At 34.4% G+C, this 23,652-nt stretch overlaps 1 pseudogene; it reads left to right on the top strand.

Annotated features, from left to right (window-relative positions):
• Positions 1–4,152: 4,152 nt before the first annotated feature.
• LOC114220029 (small ribosomal subunit protein uS2 pseudogene) lies at positions 4,153–23,425 on the top strand (annotated as a pseudogene).
• Positions 23,426–23,652: the final 227 nt, after the last annotated feature.

The raw sequence follows: 23,652 nt of genomic DNA, 5'->3' as shown, positions 1-23,652 counted from the left end.
TTGGGGTCCTGGGATCGAACCCCCCATCGGGCTCTGCACCCAATGGGGAGTCTGCTTGAGATTTTCTTTCTCCCTCTGCCCCTCCCCTCACTCTCTCCCTCTCTCCCTCTTTAAAATAAATAAATAAATCTTTTTAAAAAATAATGCATACTGTATTACCACCTATGTTTCTCTTTAATCATACAGATAGAAATTACAACCTAAAAGGATGTATAAAATTAATTTTAATATAGGTAAAGGGAAAAAGAAAAGAATGTGTGTGGTCAGAGATCATCAAGGTCTTTTGTACTACACTATACAAATGAGATAGACTTTGAGTCAGAATTTCAAAAAATTAAAGCTAAAAATGCATAAACAGAATACCTCTTTATTTAACCAACTTGCACTAAACCTTTCTACCTCCCATGCTACTTCATTTCCCACTAGCCTGCTGGCATCCCAGATTATGTCTCTCAGGTACTAATCAACATTCTTATCATACATTTGTTCTCAGCATCATTTTGGATGCTTTCTGTCCAAAAAGGCACTTGAATTCTGAGTTATGTTGCTACCATGGCTGCTGATATCCTGCAGGACAACCCTCATGCCATTGTTAAGGATGTTGGTTCCCAGTATTACCTAAGCTAAAACAAACAAACAAAAATCAAGTAGTAAAAGTGAAGTTGTCTTCTATGGAGGCCTCTTAGTTCCAGGGCCATATAGTTTTTTCTTTGAAGATACTACAAAACTTCTCCTCTTGCCTAACTCCTGAACATTTCCAGTTGTTGAAAACTGAATGAAAATATCTCATTCAGCTTTTGGCCTCCATCTATATCTGTACATGGCTAGGTAGGTATTAAGAGTGTTGGGAGCCAGAGAGAAAAGATTCTATCTAACACAGATACCATGTTGTTCAGCCCATTCAAATACAGGTCAAAATTCAGCCCCTGAAATCAAGAAAAACTCCATTCATTCTTGAACCAATATTTTTTACATAAATTAAATACTTGGGTCTTCCATTTCTAATTATGATAGATATCCTTTCAGAAAAACACTATTTCTGAGAAAAGAAAAAGCTGAATACAAAAGAAAACAAAACAAAAATACCATATTTTAAGGCAACAGGGGCTTTTGAGACAATGAGAACTTGAGGACAGAAGATCACAGAGAAAAGGCACCTGGGGGGATGAAAATGACTCTGAAAGCTCAGGATTTGGCCCAAATTTAGGAAGAGGAAAGATAAGATATCAGTGGAAGACTTTCAGCTAAGAAGCAGAGAAGTTAGCATAGCTTTGGGCTATCTCACAGGCTGGCGAAAGAAAAATTAGAGTGTGAAGCTATCAAGACAGCAGATGTGAAGGGCCAAGAGAGAAGTGCAAGTAAATAAGCTGAACACTGTATTTTCTTCCATTTGAAGCATTTGCTGAAGTCTTAATCTGCACCAGGCAAGAGACCAAGACATTCAGCAAAAGGTTGCTCAAAACCAGAGTGGATTTTAATATTGCAGAGGGAGGACAGATGGATGGTTCACCAAGAATGAGAGTACCCTAGTAAGTAAAATGAGTTCTCAGTTGGAGAGGGCAAAAGGAGATGATCACTACCTTATAATAACTATGGCCAACTACAGATTATTTTAGTTTTTGCTTTTTAATTGGAGCAAAGGGACTTGACTTCACTTATGCAACCTACCAGAGAATAGGATAGACCTGAGGGGAAAGAATATATTACCATACAAACCTCCACAATTTTTATAAACGTTTTCTACACATCACAACAAGTTGAACCAAGAGAGAGAAAAACAAAAACAATACATATCCAGATGAGCTAGTTATTGCAGTTTTCAAAAAATAAACATTAAAACAACTATGGTTACATGTTTCAAGAAAACAGATGACAGTTTAGGATATTTCCAAAGAAGAGCAGTTATTTTTTAAATTAAGTTTAAAAAAAAAAAACCTGAATGTAATAGTTGAAATAAAAGACCTAAAATGGGTCAGTTTACACATAAACTAGACACAGCAGAGGAGAGGATCAGAAGAACATAGCCAGGTTAATATACAAAATGGGAAATGGGTAAAATTCATAAAAGGTATATGATCTTGGGGGCAAAAGACCTGACCAAGTGTAATTACAGTGCCATAGAGGGAGGGAAAAATGAAGAAGAAGCAATAGTTGAAGAGATATAGAACAATAATTTTCCAAAGCATATGTAATACCGTAAGCTAGGTATTTATAAAGCTACAACAAACTCAAGCAATGTAAATTAAAATAAATCAGTACTCAGATCCACTATAATAAATCTGCTAAAGTTAAAACCCCAAAGATAAATTTTTCAATGCAGTTAAAAAAAGACACATTACCTTCAAAGAGCAACATAAGATTGATAAGTGACTGATCAAAAGAAATGATGGAAAACAGAAAGCATTTTTCAAATGGTAAAAGAATAAACGTCTAATATAAAATCATATAGTCTTCAAAAATAACCTTCAAGAGTAGAAATGATACTGATCTCTTTAATTTACTTTGAAATTTACTTTAATTTACTTTGAAATACATCAAAATAAATAGAATGCATTAATGACTGGATAGAGGTTAAATGAATAGCAAGATAATGTGATAAAACAAATACAGTAAAATATTAATGGTCATATCGAGGGAACGGCTATACTTACTTTCACCATGAAAATCTGTCAACATTAATCTATGCTTGAAAAGTTCATAATAAAAAATTGAGAAAAATGAAAGCATAAAAGCTCTCCTAATGGATGAAAACATCTGAGTAAGAAAACATCTTATATGAAAAAATGTTCAGTATATTTAGTCATCAAGGACATACTATTTAAAGTTCCAATGAGCTACTACCCCATTTCCTGAAGAATGGTTAAAATTAATTGAACCAACAAAAAGAAAACCAATAACACCAAGTGTTGGCAAGAATTTTTAGCAAAAGGAACACTCATTACTACTGATACTGCCAGTTGTAATAGCTACTAGTCAGAGTTATGTCTGTGTTAGCACCCAGTACTTCCACTTCTATGTGTCTGCAAAGGTACACCATATGACATATACACAGCTGAGAATAGCAATAGAATTTATATTAGCCCAAACTGGAAACTAACCATATTCAGTGGATATGTATTTCACCATTGTTTAAGACACAACAGCCCAAAGGTATAGTATTTCTTAGCTTTATCAAGGTACAACTTATAAAACTATAAGATATTTAAAGTATACATCAAAATATGGCAAGAAAAGACAAACTCCGCTTGATGGAATTGAAATTAGAAGAAATGTCCCAAAGCCCTGATTTCTGATCAATGTTTCAAAGATAGAAACATAAGAAGCTTCTCCCTCATGGATCTACATGGGTCTAATAGGTCCATGAATCTAGCAGGGCATCTAACCTGATGCCCCAGGCCACATTAACCAGAGGGTATTGATAAGCAAGGTAGACAGCTATACCCACATCATTTAGGAAGCTGAAAACAGAGGCACAGGAAGCAAAGGCCTTTATTAGCATTAGTAAGAGAGACTGGAACATGGAAAATAAAATTACCTGTTTCACTGAAATAAATTCTCAAAAGGCCATATAGTTGTCATGAATGGAAAGATGTGTAAACAGGAAAGCATGAGGACAGGTGATTTGTGAAAATACAGACTTAAATTAATAGGTTGACAAGATGGTATGCTTGCCTATGGGAGGATTTTTCCCAGGGAAAATTCTTCCTCATGTCAAGAGGAGAATAATTTCTTTAATTTAGTAAATATTTATAAAATCGATTGAGTTCATAGTCCTGCCCTTTCAGAATAGATGACATCAGGAAGCTCTGTCAATAGGTTACTACAAAATTTCCAAAACTGGGAAGACTAAGAAGAGAATGGTAGGCCCTACCCTAGAAGGGATTCATTCAACTTCCATTGACCAAATATATTTCAGTGTGCACACACATTGTGTGCACAACAACAACACTTGTTGGCATTGTCTATGATAATAAATGAAACAAAATCTCTGTCCTCATGGAGCTTGTGTTATAATAAAACTTATTTTCAAAAATTTTGCTACTTGGAGGCTATCTGGACAGGAGCATGAAAACAAGACTAAGTCTGCTCTTGAAAACAGTGTACGGATAGAACCTGAGACTATAAATTAAGTAACAACCTAATTATCGCAATATGGAGGTGAGGTCAGGATACAGCTACTATAGTTACGAGGTTAAATCACATGAAAAAGGACTGTATTTGAGAAGATAGATTGATTCCAGGATCTTCTCTATAATAAATTTGCATATGATACTGGTAGTAAGAAATACAAATTAAAAACAAGGAAGCTGAGATAAAATAAATATTTTCAAAATTAAATAAAAAGTAAATTAAAATATATTAAATATTAATATTTGACTGTAAACTCATACAATATCCTAGCTTATTTTAAAAACCATACTATAAATAAATTTTAATCCTGTGCAGATAATTCTAGCACGTATCTCTGCAGCTCAATGAAAACTCAATATTTGGGGATAAACATTCTGGAATAGAAAACAGTATTGATATTGGGCTCTAAAGCAATGCAGTTTATACCTGGAGCTCAGTGAACACAGTATACATCAAATCAAACAGGAACTGTAAAAACAACAAACATCAACAATAAGAACCAACTGATAGTTTGAAGCAGGTACACACACAACACTATTTTGGCTTTTCAAGCCACATCTCTGCCGGTCTCCACTGAATCTCTGCCACCGGGCATAATTCTATTGGCACATAATAGAAAAGTCTTACTTAAATTTCTTAAATTATTACTATTTATGGATATATTGCATCTCCATTTTCTTTTTTAGTCTGTTCAGTCCACATTTTTACCAAAAGAAAAAGCAAAACTGCCACTTGGCTTTTAGAATATGAAGTTCAACATTAGGTTTTGATGATTTTGAGAAATAATATATGCTCTGGGGTTCCTAAATCTCAATCTTTCTTGGCTTTGAGCATAAGGGAATTTCTAGGAAGGAAAAAACATAGTTCCACATGAAAACTGTATTTACCAGAGCTTTAAGGATTTTATGTATCAATTTTATTTGTGATTACTGAAAATTTGCTTCAAATATCTGGGCAAATTGCAAGTACAAAATATCAAGATCTTTCTCTTATGAAATGTTCAAAGGGAACTCAGATTTCTGATGGTACAGAACTTACTATGTTACTATCCATCTTCACATTTGGCTAATGATGAGATTGTATTTTATGATGTAATGTTTGAAATTTTTATGTCTCAACCTCAGTAGTCCCAGGTAACTTTAAAACTTTCTGTGATGTCAGAGGGTTTATTTAGGCCTTACACCATAAACTTGGGGTTTTCAAACTAAGCTCCACAGATCCTTAGATATAACTTAGAGACTTCTCAAATGTCATGGCAGAGATCAACGGGGAGCTGGGCATTCAGTGATATGAGACTCCAATTGCACTTCAAGGGAGAAGCCCTGTTTCTTTGTTTTCTCTTTCACTATCAATTTTCTAAGCTTCACATTATAAATGCAGCTAGTAACAGAAAGATTAGTCCTTACTAGTCCTTACACCATTATAGTAATCCAGACAAGACATGAGAGAGGAAAAAAACATATATATATTTCAGGGGTAGAATCAGTAGTACTTGATTAATTACTAAATTTGGCAGACAGTGTAGTACAACAAAGGGAGAAACCAGAATTAGTACCAGAATATAAACTAAAATATGACAAATACTGCATTGAATGCATATAAAAAAGTTCTCAAAATTATATAAATCTTAGAGATCAAGGAAGTCTTCTTAAAGAGGGTAGCTTGGTAATATTTATGGTTTACATAGAAGTGATAGAATTTTTTCATGTTAATTTTACATACAATTAAAGTCATGGAATGATATAATTTTTTTAATGTTAATACTAATGATGGTAACTATCATTCAGTACTGTTTTGTCACAGACACAGTGCAAGGAACATTTCACACAGTATTTCATTACATCTCTATTATTAACGAGGAAATAAAATATCAGTATGGCCATATCACTTCACATTTGCCATATAATGTAACATAATTAAAGGAGTAATATCTCATTATGTTCACAGTTACTTAAGGGGATTATAGAAGGCCATGGGTTATTGAGGATCAGCTTAGAATTCTGCCTAGAACACCACTCAAATCCTTCTTGCATTAAAGACATTCACTATCTTTTCTATCACACTATTATTTTCTACTAACAAATCATACTATGAGCACCAAAGAGATATGCTACTACACAGCCACCAACTCCATAGGCAATCATTGCTATGCTGAGGTTTAATAATCTGTCTGGATGTTTTCCTTGGTGGCACAAGGATCAAAAAATTAAGAGGCACTTCTGAGGGTGACATTCTGTAAATGACCCCCTATTGGGAATGTAGTATATTACACCTACTACCATCCCCATTCTAGAACCATGTTTCCAGGCTCTGCTGAATCTCTGGTCTCTAGGTGAAAATCTCATCTGCAGTTTGCCTCTGGGAATGCTTTTATACATTAGTAATGAAAACAATTTGGGGGAATTTCTTATATATATAGCTAATGTTACATAGCTTTCAAATAGACCTTTACTAAGTTTGTCATTTGTTGTAGTTCTATTCATCTATGAAAACAAATGGAATGAAGAAAGTAACTATAATTACTGTATATTAATTGTGTCCCTTGAACCTACATTCACCTCTTCTCTGTAAAATTTCATTTTTATTGTACAACAGTTTGCAATTTGAAGGGTACACATACTTAACCCAAACAAGACAAAACTCTGGCATTTTAAATAATTCAAAATTTCTAAAATTCTACCAGGAAATTGGTCTAAGGGAAATAATCTTTCTTCTAAATAAGGGCAAAAATAATCCCTTTTCATGAGTGAAATGTTATTTTCTACTTTCCTTTTTAAAGATTTTTATTTATTTATTTGACAGAGAGAGGCACAGCGAGAGAGGGAACACAAGCAGGGGGAGTGGGAGAGGGAGAAGCAGGCCTCCCGCTGAGCAGGGAGCCCAATGTGGGGCTCGATCCCAGGACCCTGGGTTCATGACCTGAGCCAAAGGCAGAAACTTAATGACTGAGCCACCCAGGCGCCCCATATTTTCTACTTTCATCCCAGGCACCAATCAGTAATATGAGTTATTTTCGGCTTCAAAGTAAAAAGCGATCAGTTGCACATTATTTTCAGAAAACAAACTCTAAGCCAAACAAAACCAAAACCAACAGTATGATTCAGCTTAATTTAAAGCCCTAGTAATATGGTAAGAAACATGCCCTTAGAAAAGTGTAGAAAAACCACACTTTATAGAACTTTTAATTTTATTGAGTTAGAGCCATCAGAGTCACAAGGTCTTCCAGTCCATTGTTTCCATCATTCGAACATGTTGTGCAGCCTGGATGAGTGTGAACTGATGTTCTTATTCTCCAAAGATATATCCCTTCCTATTCATGAACTATACACATTAAATATCCCAGTGCTGTTCGAGAACAACTTCCTCACATTCAACTAGTACAGCTGTCAGGGATAAAATGTATATGTAAATGTACACATACGCAGTTCCAGGACCCACTTATTTCAAGGAAAAAGCAATTTTGTAAATGTCTATTAGTGAATTAATCAATGCCTAAGCATATGGAATGCTTATGTATTATGTGTTCTGTATTAAATTGATGTAAACATTTGACATCAAGCTTTTATGCTTCCCAAACCGGTCATTTTATATGATTCAACCTAATGTTATATTTTATTATAGCATCAAGCTGCTGCTATATTAATATTATTATCATTAGTAATAGTATTAATATTTGGATTTTTTTTCAACTTGAATAAAGGAAAATCTATTTCTTTTTTGTCAGCCCTGTGGTTATTTATTAGGAAAAAAATTAGCTTTTTGTCATAGTCATTTGAAAGATTGGTGTAAAATATATGTAAGTGAATATTTATCTACCTTTCCAGTTTTATCTTCCGCCACTCTATTTACACGTACTCTGAATTCATAGGGGACTTTCTGCCTTTCTTTAGCAAATCTGGCCCAAGGATATCCATGTTTTCATTTTACTCTTGTAGTTTTCTGTCTCTCCAGTGTCCTCCCCATAACCTTACTGTGAGCGGTACAAGAGAGGCCACATAGAACTTTATCGCCTATTTGAAGCCTTCCTAGAATTGTTCACTCAGAACAGATTTTCCCATCTCTCTGCTCACACACTAAGACTTGGTTTAACTGTGATTGGATATATGTTATTTTTACCAGTAGAGTGCAAGTTCCTTGAGGTGAGAGATCCTGTCAATTTGTCTGTATGCAATTTGCAGTCAGGGGGATGTCTGTATGCACACAAAAAGTGCTCCATGAATTGAACATTGCTACTAAACTGCAGTGCATTCCAAACACTAGAAGTACTGTAGCAAATCTCCCAAAGGCATTTTCTTATACTTGGAATGTTCAGTTATCTACTAGTGTTTTCTAATTGCTTTACCACACATTTCCTACTAAATCACCAGGAGTCCCATTGAGATAGTACTGCCAGCAGCTACGTATCTTCCAATTTGTGTTAGAAAATGTTGAAATGTTGCCTTTTTGGTGATGAACTAAACAGTAGGGGCTCTGAATTGTTACCATGGCAACAGAGACCAGGGAAACTAAAAAGGGACTGAGAAATTCCAATGGAGGGATGAGAGGGTGGATGTCCCAACAAAGATGAATTGATAAAAGCCCCCAAGGCCAAGTACTAACCTAAGGTTCTTTGTGATCAGAAGACTATCCTGACGCTGCCCAAAAAGATGAGTCCAACATTCAACCCTAGCTGACTCAAGCTATGCTGACTTAATCCAGGAATCATGTGGTTCCTTCCTAGACTGCTCCCTTTCCTCTGGAACACGAGACAGATTTTTAATCATTCAAAGGTTACCCTGAAATCAATGACCTTCTCACCAATTGCTGCAAGGTGCTTTCAATTCCTCTTCAATTAATGAGCAATTCAAGTCTCCATGGTGACAAGATTTGAACCTTATATTTCATAGAAATTTGAATTCTAATACTTCCAAGATCAGTAACAGTTCAGCTTTCCCAATGTAGAGCTGAGATGGAATTCTCCGCCAGAAAGTCTAGACTATTGTGAAAAGAAGAAAGACAATATTGGATCCCTGAGAAAATACTGAAGGAAACTTAAAGATAAGAGTAAATAAAACAGATTGGGCAATTATATTATGTTTTCCCGAAAACTTGTTTTTCTTTTTATTTTTTTTCTTTTTTTTAAATTGTGTTATGTTAATCACCATACATTACATCATTAGTTTTTGATGTAGTGTTCCATGATTCTTTGTTTGCATATAACACCCAGTGCTCCATGCAGTACGTGCCCTCCTTAATACCTATCACCAGGATAACCCATCCCGCCACCCCCTCCCCTACAAAAACCCCAAGTTTGTTTCTCAGAGTCCGTAGTCTCTCATGGTTCGTCTCCCCCTCCAATTTTCCCCCCTTCATTATTCCCTTCCTGCTATCTTCTTCTTCTTCTTTTTTAAAAATATATAGTGTATTATTTGTTTCAGAGGTACAGGTCTGTGATTCAACAGTCTTACACAATTCACGGTGCTCACCATAGCACATACCCTCCCCAATGTCTATCACTCAGCCACCCCATCCCTCCCACCCCCCACCACTCCAGCAACCCTCAGTTTGTTTCCTGAGATTAAGAATTCCTCATATCAGTGAGGTCATATGATACATGTCTTTCTCTGATTGACTTATTTCGCTCAGCATAATATCCTCCAGTTCCATCCACGTCGTTTCATCCACGAGATGGCAAGATCTCATTCCTTTTGATGGCTGCATAATATTCCATTGTATATATATACCACCTCTTCTTTATCCATTCATCTGTCAATGGACATCTGGGCCTTTTCCATAGTTTGGCTATTGTGGACATTGCTGCTATAAACATCAGGGTGCACGTACCCCATCGGATCCCTACATTTGTATCTTTGGGGTAAATACCCAGTAGTGCAATTACTGGGTCGTAGGGTAGCTCTATTTTCAACTGTTTGAGGAACCTCCATACTGTTTTCCAGAGTGGCTGCACCAGCTTGCATTCCCACCAACAGTGTAGGAGGGTTCCCCTTTCTCCGCATCCCCACTAACATCTGTCATTTCCTGACTTGTTAATTTTAGCCATTCTGACTGGTGTTAGGTGGTATCTCATTGAGGTTTTGCTTTGGATTTCCATTATGCCGATTGATGTTGAGCACTTTTTCATGTGTCTGTTGGCCATTTGGATGTCTTCTTTGGAAAAATGTCTGTTCATGTCTTCTGCCCATTTCTTGATTGGATCATTTGTTCTTTGGGTGTTGAGTTTAATAAGTTCTTTATAGATTTTGGATATAGCCCTTTATCTGATATGTCATTTGCAAATATCTTCTCCCATTCTGTCAGATGTCTTTTGGTTTCGTTGACTGCTTCTTTGGCTGTGTAAAAGCTTTTTATCTTGATGAAGTCCCAAGAGTTCATTTTTGCCCTTGCTTCCCTTGCCTTTGGCAATGCTTCTAGGAAGAACTTGCTGCCGCTGAGGTCGAAGAGGTTGCTGCCTGTGTTCTCCTTTAGGATTTTGATGGACTCCTATCTCACATTGAAGTCTTTCAACCATTTTGAGTCTACTTTTGTGTGTGGTGTAAGGAAATGGTCCAGTTTCATTCTTCTGCATGTGGCTGTCCAATTTTCCCAACACTGTTTGTTGAAGAGGCTGTATTTTTTCCATTGGACATTCTTTCCTGCTTTGTCGAAGATTAGTTGACCATAGAGTTGAGGGTCCATTTCTGGGCTCTCTATTCTGTTCCATTGATCTGTGTGTCTGTTTTTGTGCCAGTACCTTACTGTCTTGATGATGACAGCTTTGTAATAGAGCTGGAAGTCCGGAATTGTAATGCCACCAGCTTTGCTTTTCTTTTTCAACATTCCTCTGGCTATTGGGGGTCTTTTCTGGTTCCATACAAATTTTAGGATTATTTGTTCCATTTCTTTGAAAAAGGTGGATGGTATTTCTATGCGGATTGCATTAAATGTGTAGATTGCTCTAGGTAGCATTGACATCTTCACAATATTTGTTTTTCCAATCCATGAGCATGGAACGTTTTTCCATTTCTTTGTGTCTTCCTCAGTTTCTTTCATGAGTATTTTATAGTTTTCTGAGTACAGATCCTTTGCCTCTTTGGTTAGATTTATTCCTAGGTATCTTATGGTTTTGGGTGTACTTGTAAATGGGATCAACTCCTTAATTTCTCTTTCTTCTGTCTTGTTGTTGGTGTATAGGAATGCCACTGATTTCTGTGCATTGATTTTATATCCTGCCACTTTACTGAATTCCTGTATGAGTTCTAGCAGTTTTGGGGTGGAGTCTTTTGGGTTTTCTACATAAAGTATCATATCATCTGCAAAGAGTGAGAGTTTGACTTCCTCTTTGCCGATTTGGATGCCTTTGATTTCTTTTTACTGTCTGATTGCTGTGGCTAGGACTTCTACTACTATGTTGAATAGCAGTGGTGATAGTGGATATCCCTGCCGTGTTCCTGATCTTAGGGGGAAAGCGCTCAGTTTCTCCCCATTGAGAATGATATTTGCTGTGGGTTTTTCATAGATGGCTTTTATGATATTGAGGTATGTACCCTCTATCCCTAGACTCTGAAGAGTTTTCATCAAGAAAGGTTGCTGTACATTGTCAAATGCTTTTTCTACGTCTATTAAGAGGATCATATGGTTCTCGTTCTTTCTTTTATTAATGTATTGTATCACACTGATTGATTTGTGGATGTTGAACCAACCTTGCAGCCCAGGGATAAATCCCACTTGGTTGTGGTGAATAATCCTTTTAATGTACTGTTGGATCCTATTGGCTAGTATTTTGGTGAGAATTTTTTTTTTTTAAGAGAGAGAGGCAAATCAAGAAACAGACTCTTTATGTTTGAAGATTTTATTTATTTTCTGACAGAGAGAAAGACAGTGAGACAGGGAACACAAGCAGGGAGAGTGGGAGAAGGAGAAGCAGGCTTCCCGTGGAGCAGGGATCCCCATGCGGGGCTCAATCCCAGGACCCTGGGATTATGACCTGAGCCAAAGGCAGATGCTTAATGACTGAACCACCCAGGAACCCCTTGGTGAGAATTTTTGCATCCATGTTCATCAGGGATATTGGCTTCTTCTCTTTACAAGATAAAAAACAAAAACAAACAAACAAAACAAATTTTATATATCCTTGTCATGGCTTCTGTTTTAAGTTTTTTGAACTGGAGCTAATTCCAAAGGTTTGGCTGCTTTGTGATAGCATTGATTTGTACATTTATGATGGGTGGATTTTTGTGTACCCATGGTATAGTTAAATAAGAATTTTTAAAGGTGATATATCATTTTATGTATCAGTACATTTTTATATAGATATAGACATATAAATAGATCGTTTATGCAGACAAGGGATGTATATTATCTACAATAAATAAGAAAACAAATTGTGTAATAAGTATAAAATAATCCCATTCTTGAAAGTAATTATGTTATATATCATATTATATATTCACTTGTATATACACTTATCTACAAGAAAACACAAAGAATGTTTAACAGTCACTTCTCTGAGTATAAATGAGAGAATTCAGGTAGAAGAGGTCTTTATTAAATTAATTTGATTAGGGTGGATCTGAAAATTATTCCAAAATAATCACATATTATCTTTTATAAAAGGCACACTATTTTTAAAGATTTTATTTATTTATTTGACAGAGAGAGACACAGTGAGAGAGGAAACACAGCAGGGGGAGTGGGAGAGGGAGAAGCAGGCTTCCCGTGGAGCAGGGAGCCTGATGTGGGGCTCATTCCCAGGATCCTTGGATCATGACCCAAGCCGAAGGCCGACGCTTAATGACTGAGCCACCCAGGCACCCCTTAAAACAAAATTCTGAAACAAATTATATTATAAATCTTCTCTGTTCTGTTTATTTAATTATTTTCCATTCTTACTTTCATTATATCCTTCATTGTTTAGTATGTTTAGTTTGCTGTTCCTTTTCTCACTTTTTAGATGACTCCTTAGATCACTGACTTTTAGTCTTCTTTTCTAAAATATGCATGTATAGCTATATTAATTTCAGTCTAAGAATGGTGTCAGCTGCATTCTATAAGGTTTTTGTTTGTTTGTTTTGTTTAGTAAATTTAACTTAAGCTTATATACCAAAAAATGCAGAAATCATTATGGTAGGGATGAAATATTTTGATCACAGGGAACCCATTCGTGTAGACAGCACCATTATAAAGAAACCAGGACATCAGAAGTCCCTGTGCTTCTCTTAGTAACAACTGCTCACCCAAAGGGCAATACTATCATAACTATTAAGTACTTATATTAGTTTTGTCTGATGTAAATTTTTTTACAAATGAATCATACAGCATGACCTATTTGTCTGGCTACTTTTGCTCAATATTAAACTTGTAAGTCCTCCATTTTGTTCTGTGTAGTTGAAGTTCATTTTTTCTTGTGATGTGCAACATATTATTGCATGAATATGCCAGAATTTTTCATTCATTCTGTCCTAGATAGGCATTAGAGTATTTCCAGTTTTAACTATTACAAATAATTCTTCTAAAAGCATCTGTGTGTGTGTGTGTGTGTGTGTGCATGTACATTCATTTAAGACCATATGTAGACATACCTTTTGTGTATATATGCAGGGGTGGATCTTATATTCAGCATTAGTAGATACTAGGAAACAATTTTCAAAAATGCATGTACCAATTTATACTTCTACATTTAATTTAGGAAAGCTTCAATTGTTCCATATCCTTATCGACATTTGGTAGCATTTTTAAATTTTTCAATTTAACCATTTTAGTGTGTAGTGATATTCAGTGGTAGCTTTAAATTGCATATTCCAAAGACTAATACAATTAAGAAACTTTTTCTATTTTTATTACACTTTCATATCCCTATTTTGTGAAGAGCCAATTCATGTTTTTGCACATTTTTCTTTTAGTTGTCTGTCATTGTCTTTTTAATTAATCTAGTAGTTTTTTTATGGATTTGAATATAAATTCTTTGTTCAGTACATGCATTGCAAATATCTTGTTCAAGTCTTTAGCTTGATTATCACACATTCAATAATGCCATTTGATCCTCTGAAATTTTTTATCTTAAAACAATACAAGTTATTTTTTTCCTTTATGGTTAGTACAATTAGAACCTTCTTTCAGAAAAAAAAAATGTCCACTCCAAGAGGATTCTATGAGGTAATTTTCTAAATTTGCTATATTACTTTTTTTTAAAGATTTTATTTCTTTATTTGACAGAGACAGCGAGAGAGGGAACACAAGCAGGGGGTAGTGGGAGAGGGAGAAGCAGGCTTCCCACTGAGCAGGGAGCCCCATATGGGGCTTGATCCCAGGAACCTGGGATCATGACCTAAGCCGAAGGCGGACACTTAATGACTGAGCCACCCAGGTGCCCAACTATATTACTTTTTGATAAACAATTCTGGGATTAGTTTTTATGAATTGTGTAAAATAGTAGCGTACATATATTTTTTCTCTATGAATGTCCAATCCATCCATTCATGCAAAGATCATCCTTTCCTCACTGCACTATCACCTAGTCATAAAACAGATGACCATATGAGAATGGAATCATTTTCAGTGATTCTAAATGCTTCCATTGGCAGGTTTGTCTGTCCTTGTGCCAATACTATACTGCTTTTATTACTGTATGTTTATAATGGGTTTTATATCTGGTACTGTAGAGCTAACAAATTTCATTTAGCTTTAGAATGTTGTCTGAACATTGCCCTTTGCATTTATGTGTAAATGCCTTAAGTCAATTTGTTAATTGCTACAAAAACTAACAAACAAGTCTGTTAGTATTTTAATTGAGATTGTTTGCAATCTCAGGATCATTTTAAAGGGTACTGCCATAATTATAAAAATTACTCTTTAAATTCATAGTGGTGTATTGCTTCATTTATTAAACCTTTAATTTTTCTCATTTTTTGGACTTTTTAATATTAATGTCTTGTTCACTTTTTTGTTAAATTTGTTTTCAGGTAATTGCTGAAATTTTTGCTACTATATGATAACTTTTACATTTTTTCAGCTTATTCTTTTTGTTCATATAAAAATAAAACTGGTTATTATAAAGAGAAGTTGTATTGAAGGATCTTGCTAAGTTAACTTAATTTAAATATTTATTTTCTGAAAAATATTCAACATTTATAACTTTATTATCTGGAAATTTCTCTTATTATTCCTATTCCAGTTCATATTCTTTCTATTTTTTCTCCCTGTTTTAGAACACCGGCTGAACAGAGCTGGTACTAAAGGGCATTCGTGTTTTGCTTTCAGCCTTAGAGATTACACTGAATATTTCTCCATTGAATTTACTGAATTTTTATTTAGTATTATGTGTGAAGTTGTGTGCATGTATGTAAAAGAAAGATGTTCCCTTAATTTCAATTTTGCTGAATTTTATTATATTTTATTTTTATTAGTTATGTGTTTTTACTGTTTAGAAGAAAAACTAAATGGTTAAAAAAAAGACTGGAAGCAAAAGTGACAGTTATAGTTTTTGGGTTTTTTTGATGAATTTTATAAGAAATTTTTTTCATTTGCTTTATCTATATTTATCAAAACAATCATAGGATTTTTTCTTCAATTGTGGTGAATTATACTGTTTGATTTTTTAATGATAAATTGTCTTTGCTTACCTAAAATAAACCTTATTTGGGTTTTTTGTTTTTTTTAATTATGTTATTTAGTCACCACACAGTACATCATTATAAACCCTATTTGTTAATAATGTTCATTTTTATCACTCTATTTGATTAGCTAATATTTATTAGGGAATTTTTCATCTATAATCAAGAGAAAAATTTGTCCCAAATTTTCCTTACTTGTTGTATCTTTTCCAAGTTTTAGAAGTAAGTTTGTGTTGGTCTTATTAAAAGAGTTGGAAATTTCTCTCTCTTTTGAATTTTCTAGAAGAGTTTGTTAAAGAGTTATATTCCCCTGTTAAATTATTTGGAAGAAATAACTGGTAAAACCATCTGATCTGTCTTTATGGAAAAGTTTTCAATGATGATTTAATTTCCTCAGCTGACATCAGACAATTCAGATTTTCTATTTTTTTCTGCTGTCATCTTTGTAAAGTTGTATTTATCAAGAAATCTGTTCATTTTCTCCAAATCATCAAATATAATGAAATGAAAATGTTCATAATATCTATTTGTTAAATTTACTTCTAAATATATTTTCTTCAACTTATGATGGAGTTACATCCAATAAACCCATTGTAAGTTGAAAATATCATTAAGTTGGAAATGCATTTAATGCACCTAACCTACTGAATATCATAAGCTTAGCCTGGCCTAACTTTAACATGCTCAGAACATTTAAAATTGCTTACAGCGGGGCAAAACACGAAAACTATTTTGTAATACAGTGTTGAATATCTCATGTAATTTATTGAATACTGTACTGAAAATGAAAAACAGAATGGTTGTATGGGTATAGAACAGTTGTATCAGCTATTTATCCTCATGATCACGGGGCTGACTGGGAGCTGTGGCTCACTTCATCTGCCCAAAATCAATGCAGAAGATCTTATCATATCTGTAGCCTGGGAAAAGATCAAAATTCAAAATTCAGAATATCATTTCCATTAAATGTGTATTGCTTTTACTCTACCATAAAGATCAAAATTCAAGATTCAAAATATCATTTCCATTAAATGTGTATTGCTTTTACTCTATCATAAAGTTGAAATATTTTAAGTCAAGTCATTGTAAGTCATTTAAATATCAGTATCAAAAATGAAAAATTATAGAATCACTAAAAATTGTACTTGTTTTCATGATTTCCTGTTATTTCTTTAACATTTTATTGATTTCTTATGTTGTTCCTTCTAATTTATTTCATTTTCACTTGCTGATTTTTCTAGTCTTTGATACAAAAATTTAAATCATTTTTTTCTTTTTTCATTTCTATTTAAATTCCAGTTAGTTAATATACAGTATAACATTAATTTCAAGTGTAGAATTTAGTATTCATCACTTACATATACTTTTTCTTCCTTTTTATTGTGTGCTTTTAAGTCTATATATTAGCTGACTCATACATTTTTACTTGTACTTAATTATAAGATTCATTTAAGATATTTGCTACTATCTTCCTTGCCTCACATTATTTAGTTTAATTTCCACTTAGTTGATATTTTTATGTTTATTATTTTTATTGATTTTTATTTAGCTTAGATCTACTGTGGTTAAAGAACTTACCATGAATATTCCCAACTGTTAAAATTTATTGAACCTTTCTTTATGGTAAGAATCTGGTCAGTTTGGTGACTATTCAATATAAACTTAATACTATGATATTTGTGGGGCACCTGGGTGGCTCAGTAGGTTAAGCAGCCAACTCTTGATTTCAGCTCAGGTGTTGATCTCAAGGTCATGAGTTGGAGCACCACATTGGGCTCCAATCTGTGTATGGAGGCTACTTAAAATTTTTTTTAAAAATAAAATAAAAAATACATTCTGTGATATTTATCATTTACTGTTTACACTAGTTTAATATGACAATTAGGTTAAATCAATTACTTAGATTGTTTAAGCTTTCTAAACTTACAGAAATTTTGTTTACTTTTTCTACTAGTTTTTAGATATGTTTGCTAAAAAATATGTCAACATGATTATGAACCTGTCTATTCTCCTTTTTCTTCACTTAATTCTTGCTTTGTATGTGTTTACAGTATAGATTTAGAATTACAACATCTTCTTCTTAAATTCCTCAAAAATTATGAAATTCCTCTTTTATCCCTAATAATGTTTTTTTGCATTAAAATCTACTTTATATGATATTAATGTAGTTGTCCCAAATTGCTTTTGATTTTCTATATAGCATTTTTAAAAAACGTTTCATCCTTGTATTTAAAGTGCATTCATGTAATCAGTATGTAAGAGGAATTTGTACTTTTATGCAGTCCCCAAGTTGACTCAATTACTTAGAGTATTATATATATATATTTATTATAATCAATGATGTATTTATGTTTTCTTTTATCTTCCTATTATTTATTCCCATTTGTGTGATTTGGTTTATTTTCCTCTTTTCCCCCCTTCTCTTTTGAATTAATCATGCATTTATCTGTTTTTTAACTCTATTAAACATTGCTTACACTTTGTTTACACATTAATTCTTCAAATTATTTACACATTGTTTAAATTGTTTACACATTGTTTCTTTTTAAATTATTACTCAGAGGGTTGTAACATCAACCATTATCTTATTACAGTTTAATAAAAACAATATTTACATCTTTCCCAATACTGTTAGAGCCCCTACATCTATTAAATTATATCCACCATATGCATCTTTGTTGCCATGAATTTTAGTTCTACATAGGGCTAAACCCATCAAAGTAGCAATATTGTTCATTTTATTAAGTTACTGTTTTTCATTTTTAATCAACATTTACTTATATTTGCCCATTTATTTACTCTGTTTAGTTTTCTTCATTTTCTCCTACATATCCTATGTTTTCATTGCTATCGACTATAATCTGAAAAATTCCTTTCTTTACATGTAAGACTACTTGCTTCTAATATCCTTCTTCTGTCTTACCTTTATTTTTGAGGATTTTTTTTTTCTGAGTAGAGATTATTAGGTTGCTGTTATTTGTTCTTAATACATTAAATATGCCATACCATTGCCACTGGTTTCTACTGTTTCTATTAAGAGGTCAGCATCAATAAATATTTCTTTTTTTGATAGTAATGTATTTTTTTATACTTTCAATATTCTACTTTGTGTCAGTTTTCAGCAGTTTTACTATGATGTGTAGAAGTGAGGTGTTTATGTGTGTGTGTGTGTGTGTGTTTATACTACTCTGAGTTTGCTGCACTTTTTGAGTCTGTGTATTCATGCCTTCCACTTGTTTTAGAAAACTGTTCAGCCATTGTATTTTCAAGTACTGCTTTTTCTACATTTTTTCTCTCTTTTCTCCATGGAACTTGATTTGCACGTATGTTTACACACTTGACAGTGTCCCATATGTCTCTTACACTTTTATATTTTTTCGGTTTTCTTTTTCTGTTCCAAGTTAACTGTTTACATCTGAATTCCAATATCCAGTTCATTGGTAGGTCTGTCTTTATTGCCTTTTTTCCCTCTTATTATTAGTCATATTTTATTATCTCATGCTGGAGCTATTAATTTTTAGAAAGATTCAGTCTACAGCAAGTTTATCCCTATTTTCCCTGCATGATTCTTTCAGGGCTAAGTGTTCTTGTCTCTCAGTCCTGTAATAATATGTCTCAGCTATTCTTGGTTTCCCAAGTTAGCTCTTCAGCTTCCCAGCCCATGCAATTTCAAATTTTATAAATATCTCTAAGAGAGACTACATTTATCATGAAGCAGGACCTCTCCCCATGAGTATCTTTTTTCCCCCTAATCATGCAAGATAGTGAATTCCCTTATATATGTTTTTGGCTTAGTTTTCCAACCTTGTATGCAACCCAGAGCTCAGAACTAGCTTCAAATTTGAGACCACGAAAGGTTAACATGTCACACTGGCCACAAGTTTCTACAAAATATACTACTGGAGTATCTTTCTACCAGTGGAAAGTATCTTGTCTGGAACAAGTTTGACCATCAGCCCACATGCTGAAACCAGCCAATGTTACAAGGAAAGCAAAAATAGCTGGTCATCCTTAACTCATCACAACACAGTTTTTTTCTGTGAATTTTAGCTCATCCAGGCCTTGTTGCCCCCAAAGTCCTCTGATGCCTTTAAAAATATGATTTTGTAATTTATTTGGCTTTATTAGGTGTAACAGGAACATTAGTCTGTTGCAAACTGCTTCACCTTACCTGGAAATGTTTCTGTGGAGTTGTTTGACTGAATTGTAGGTAAAAACCATGAAGCTCATTGGTATCTGTGTATGTACCTTCTAGATAGGGTTTATGTTTCTTCTGGTAGACAGCTTGGTTAGGAGTAGATTACCTTAATCTTATCAGAAATTAGGTGCTTCAAATTTATTTTCAGTGACAACTGGTTTATCTCCAGTCTAGTTTTACTCCTTGGATATAGTCTTTTGAATTCTAGTAGAAAATCCTGGGTGTTTATAGAGCCTCTCTATTATGACAGGAGCTCAACTCTAATTTTTATTCTACGAGTCTCCTGAAATAATTAAGATACATTTTGGACACTCAGATGTTCAGCCTCAGATTTCTGCTTAGCCTCTCAGCTCAAGAACCACCCCGCCCCACCAACCTCCCATATCAAATTGGAAAATAACTTCAATAGGAAAAGTGTTTCCAAATGTCTGGCTCATTTTGCTTAGCTTCCTTTCTCTATCAAAATTATAACTTAATAAGTTTTTATTGTGGTATGCTCTCAAATATAATTTTTGTCTTATTTTTTTCCAGCTTGGTTATTTGTTCTCACTGAAGGGATTAGTCCACAACAAATTATCATGCTGCTTTCAAGTTAATTATTATGTATTTTAATTCTATTCCTACTTTCAACCACAAAAGACATTATAAATATAGTCAGCATGTATTTTTTACCTTATTCTACATATTTATCATTTCTCTTTCTTCCCCATTCCTTCTTTTCATCTGTTTTATTCACTTCCTAAAAAAAACTTCTAAAATTTCCTTTATTAGCTATCCTGTTAACTAATTCTCTACAAATAAAAGAGGATGTATGTATAATTCTTTGCAATTATTCAGAACAACCTATGGGAAAAAATGGGTGCTGCTAAACAACATAAAATGAAATTAGATTTTTAATCAATAGAGCAAGGTTTTACCCTTTTATTCACAGATGATGTCAAATATTTATAAATATTCATCTATAAAAATGTTATATTTTAGGGTAATGGAAATAAACTTACAATTCATTTGATTAAAGAGACTTCTCGGGGCCTGTGAAAAATGACTATGTAATTTCTTTGACTCAAATAGGAAAAAAATATTTAAAAGACATAAAACAAAAATTTATTTACTCGCAAAGAAAAACACTTTGAATTTTGAGCATGGTGGATTTTACTATATATATACTGAAATTTGTCTTGAAGCCCAGCTCCATTATTCATGAGAAAGAAATCACTTCAAAATTTGCTCCACAATGAGGAGTTCTGACCCTTTTCATTAACCTTCTTTTTCCTTTCCCCCAATCTCAGTCCTCACACATTTCAACACATCTCTGATGTTATTGATGCATATTAGTCTTCAAATTGAAATGTCATAAGCCACTTAAAATTCTCCTCAATTCATATCAAACCCAGTCACCATCTCTGTGCAATAGAACTCTTAAGAGTTAGAAATAGAATTTGTATTTGCTCTATGCATTTTTAAAACAATAATAGGTACAAGAAATATATAACATTTATACAGGACATAAAAATAAATTAAACTCAGTTGTCAAAAGTCCTCTTTAACCTAATAATTTTCTGGAAACTTACATGGTTTCTATAGATATAATTAATTGGCACTCTGTGCTTTAACCAGAGGAGATCCTTCAAGCATGTGCATAACTAATTTCCTTCTAAATCAAGCATAATTTCCTTATATTAACAGCTGCTAAATGTGTCTAAGTTTCTAGGTTATTCATTACTGACACTATAAGAAAAGCTGAGAAACCACAAAACACCTCGAAGAAATAGGTATTCCATATGACTTTGGCTCAATCTAAGTCCTATGGACAAATAATTATCACTACTTATCAGGCTGCTGGCTCTGCAGGGCTGCCATGCATTTCATTTCAATGACCATGCAATTCTGGCATCAAAATGTATTTATTAATTAGTAAAGGATGGACAATTTTTGATAATCTTGGATTTGTCAATGACAAGAGAGGGGTGACTTAAGAAATAAAACACATATAAAAGAAGTCACTTAAAAGAGAAATAAGTATATCTCTAATAAAAACTTAACTTGGCCCTGGCAGATTCAGCATGCTTCTTTACTCCTCAAAAATGTCGCATAACTACAGTAGAGTCGGGCTGAATTGCAAGGCCATAATTTGTACTGGAACCCTAGCAAGAACACCCCCACTTGGAGTATTGAAAGGAACTCTTGATAGCACGGCTGAAGAAAGACTAGACACCAGGCAGACCCAAGCCAGCTTAATTGTGAAAGAGGAACACAAAGAGTGGAGTCACAGATAATTATCAGCAGTCAGTACATAGTGATCTGGAAATAAGGGACAGAAATAAAATCCCAGGGGAAAATATAAGGGACATGATATTGACAGGACTAGAAAACATTACTAATTCTAGAAAATCAAGTACAAGACTATGTTTGATAAGATGTATCCCTGACACGGGGTGATAAAAAGGGAACCTCGTTCTGAGACTTGGGGTGAGAAGGTCAAGACTGGAGTAGCCACAAGCCTGACTTAAAAAGTTCAGAGTAAAGCCTTTCTACACATTCCGGGGAAAATCCATATGGCATTGTTCTGTGTTCCCATCATAACTCAAAGGGAAACTTTTACAACGTTCAAAGATCCTGATAGCCTGCAAATGTTCAGGAGGAGGATGTCTTCAAACTCCTTGCAGCAGGAACTCATTTAAGTGGTACCAACCTTGACTTCCAAATGGAACAGTACATCCTTTCCAAAAGGAGAAGTGATGGTATCTACATCATAAATCAGAAGAAAACCTGGAAGAAGCTTCTGGCAGCTCGTGCTATTGTTACCACATAAAACTCAGATGATGTCAATGTCATATCATCCAGGAATACTGGCCAACAAGCTGTGCTGAAGTTTGCTGATGCTACTGGAGCCACTCCTATTGCTGGCTGCTTCATGAAACAAATCCAAATAGTCTTCCAGGAGCCAAGACTTCTGTTGGTTACTGATCCCAGGGCTGACCACCAGCCTCTGCAGGTCTCTCAGCCTCTCACAAAGGCTTTTACAGAGGTATCTTATATTAACCTGTCTACCATTGCTCTATGTAACACAGACTCTCCTCTGTGATATGTGAACATTGCCATCCCTTGCAACAACAAGGGAGCTCACTCGGTGGGTCTGAAGTGGTAGATGCCGGCCCAGGAAGTTCTCAGCTTGCCTGGCACCATTTCCCATGAACACCCATGGGAAGTCATGCCTGATCTCTACTTCTACAGAGATCCTGAAAAGACTGAAAAGGAAAAGCAGGCCACTGATGAGAAGGCTGTGACCAAAAAGGAATTTCAGGGTGAGTGGACTGCTCCAGCTCCTGAGTTCACTGCTTCTCAACCTGAAGTTACAGATTGGTCTGAAGGCATACAAGGGCCTTATGTGCCTATTCAGCAGTTCCCTACTGGAGCCTGGAGCGCTCAGCTGGCCACTGAAGACTGGTCCACAGCTCCCATTGCCCAGGCCACTGAATGGGTAGGAACAGCCACTGAGTGGCTTTAAGCTTCCACAAAGGCAAACAAAATGGAAATAAGGTTGGTGGAAAATAGTTTCCCTAAAAAAAAAAAAAAAAAAAAAAAAAAAGGAGGTGAGAGTAAAAGTAAAAATAAAACAAAAACAAAAACATAGAATCACATGTTGGGAAGAAATCCAAATTTTCCAAGAAAATTAATCACCTTAATCACCTTAGATTCTTCTCACAAGTGAATAAATGTCAATGAAGAGAACTA

This window comes from Eumetopias jubatus, unplaced genomic scaffold (genome assembly GCF_037043125.1).
Source record: "Eumetopias jubatus isolate StellerSeaLion01/CBP00866 unplaced genomic scaffold, mEumJub1_p1.0 scaffold_13, whole genome shotgun sequence".
Classification (NCBI taxonomy): domain Eukaryota; kingdom Metazoa; phylum Chordata; class Mammalia; order Carnivora; family Otariidae; genus Eumetopias; species Eumetopias jubatus.
Note: the sequence above shows the minus strand (reverse complement) of the source record. Positions and strands in the feature narration are given on the sequence as shown.